This window comes from Dermacentor albipictus, unplaced genomic scaffold, assembly GCF_038994185.2.
Source record: "Dermacentor albipictus isolate Rhodes 1998 colony unplaced genomic scaffold, USDA_Dalb.pri_finalv2 scaffold_13, whole genome shotgun sequence".
Lineage (NCBI taxonomy): Eukaryota > Metazoa > Arthropoda > Arachnida > Ixodida > Ixodidae > Dermacentor > Dermacentor albipictus.
This window is the reverse complement of record NW_027225567.1, coordinates 3,433,018-3,435,850: the sequence shown is the minus strand read 5'-3', so window position 1 is coordinate 3,435,850 and position 2,833 is coordinate 3,433,018.

The following is a 2,833-nucleotide window of genomic DNA, read 5'->3' as shown; positions in this document are numbered from 1 at the left end:
GCGAGATCAGGATGCCTTAGAACACGCACCTATAAAGCGAGATATAAGAAGGAAGAAGAAGCATTTGCTTGCTGTGGTAAAGCTAGGGAAACTACGGAGCCTGTTTTATTGGAATGTGAAGACGTCTACCCAGCGGTCGATTTAGGCACCACTGGCCTCCTTGAAGCCCTTGGGTTCAGAGGGAGCAGTGGTAAAGCAAACATGTCCGCAATAGACATTAGTAAGAGGCGACTGGAGGATTGGTGGAAGAAAAGTAGGGAAACGACAAAAGACGGAGACGTACAAAAGCACAGTTCGCAATAGGGGATCAGAAAATTTGGGCGTGGTAGTTCATAGTGTTTTTTTGTGTCTTTTTTCATTGTTTAACCTAGGTAGAATATTAGGCAGTGTAGTAGCAAGAGCTTGGTGGCGCAACCCACCACCCCGTTCCAAAGGGGACGCTCATACCATCCATCCATCCATCCATCCATCCATCCATCCATCCATCCATCCATCCATCCATCCATCCATCCATCCATCCATCCATCCATCCATCCATCCATCCATCCATCCATTTTAACCTACAAACACTCTTTAACAATTACCGAAGCATTTTTATTACATTACAAAGAGTACAATATTGTCATTCCTAATTTATATTGTACTCTTTATTACCAACTTTATTGCTTTTTGCCATTTTAAATGCAAAATAACGCTCAGCATCATCGACCTCCCACGTGACCTCTGGCCTGGATTTAAAATTTTTACCGGTATGCTAGTATGTTCGCGTTCACGGCAGGTACGGATTCTTTGGTTCGTACATCGGTTGGTTATATTGTGCTAAAACCAGTTTATACCGCTTCGATATCTGCCGTTATTTAACTTGGGGTGTAGGCCCGAAAGCTAGGTTTCAGTCGTGAGCCATGTGGAACACGTCTGCATCGAAATGGGAGCCGGGTCCTGCTGCAACTGGGGACAGCAATACCGGTGAGTCGTTTAACATCGCTGCTTCAATCGCTACGTAATTTATTCGTCTCATTAACTTACAGGCGGAGGCAAGTTAACTAACTATAGTCGGATACAACTTTAGAAAAAAGGGGGCGTTTACTCCTCCGAGGCGGAGGCACACGACCATCCACCAATAGGCGCGCGCTCTCGACAAACGTCATGAGCCTGACGGCCGGTGACACCGCCGACGGAGAAGATGGCCGCCCGCGCTTCGAACTGGGCGAGGTCGCGTCAGCTGTGCGCTTCAGCCCCTCGTCAGAGTGGGTTCCAGAACTGTTTGTGAAGGTCTAACATGCCGGAAATATTACTGCGAGCTTGCGATGCGCCATTTGTGCCGCGTGCATTTATTCTGAGCCGTGATCCGGCGAAGGAACATTGCAGCGAGCATCGCTGACGCTGCGCTACGCTTTGCCTGTAAACAGGATCCCGTGGCGACCACTGCGAACACGCGTGCTGCGTGCTTGTTCCATGTTGTTTTATTTCGCTTCCGAGTGAAGTTACGGCGAGAAAGTTTTCCAAAGGCTGGAGCCTACGGTAGCGGTGACTGTGTTCGTATACTGTCTCGCTGCGTTTTTCGTCGGGCGGGGTGAAGCGACGGAGCAAAACCATTCTCAGGAGAAATCAGAAAAGTGCGCGCAACAGAAACTATTTGCAGAAGAAGCCTTCAACGCAAATATTTGTCGCCGTTAACTTAGCGTGAACTATAATTTAGCTTTGCCGGTATTCCGGTAAAACGCAGGCGGATGGGGCGTTGGGGCGGAGGCGTAAACGTGAGCGGTCGAGTGGTCTACATGGTGCAGCCACCTGGTGACGCAGTGCTCAACCAGACAGAAAGAGTTAATGTAACCGAGCGTATTCTTCTTCTTCGCTGCTGGTGTAAATTTTCGGCACTGGCATGATCGTGTTGCTGCCCCAACGCCCCGACCCGTCCGCCTGCGTTTTACCGGAATGCCGGACAAGCTAAACCTCTCCATTGTCAGCAGTGAGATGGACGAGCGTCTAGCGACGGTGTTCGAGCGTTGTGTAGCACCGTCGATTGATTGCTGTCCACCAGTTCTCACGGCACGCGCAAGCTGTAGAATGCGTGCTGTGAAATTGTGAAAACACAAAACCAAAAAATCTAAATTTTATGCTATTTGAAACGAAGAATATTTATTTAAAACAATGAATGAAGGATTTTTGCACCTCCCTGCCCCTACCATATTCTCGCCCAAGGTTTGTAATGGTTGCGATAAATGCATTGTCTTATATAAGTACTTTTTCAATAGCAACTGATTCATTTTAAGCTCGGAAAACGAGTAGTAGATACGCCGTGTACATGTGAACAAGCGCAAAAGCCTTGCAGAGCTGCTCTTTCTACTTTTGTCACTTGCAATGAAGCTGAAGAGCAGACGACGGGCAACGTTGAAAAGGCGCGGGGTTATTTTTCTGCCGCTATCTGGCATGTGCTGTAGCACATGAGAGCTTTAATAAACCAGTCATCAAAATGCAAAAGTCTTTATTTATACCGAGAATTAAGCGTTTCAGGAGCACGATGTTTTGAGCGGGACTATTTTAGTCGCGGAGGCAATCGGCTGTCGCGCTTCGGTCATCTGGGCGGGGCCTCCCCTTTTTTCTAAAGTTGTATCCGACTATAGATGCTGCATTACATATGGACGGTCAGGACCCTCCGTTGCCGTTCCCGAAATAAACTTTCAGTTGCGACGCCATCATTATACACACATTCACGAAAGAGAAAGCGATATCAGAACGCGCGTCACATTTTTCATCTCATTGTAGCCGTAGCCATGGTTGACTGAGTAGCCTTATCGATATATATATATATATATATATATATATATATATA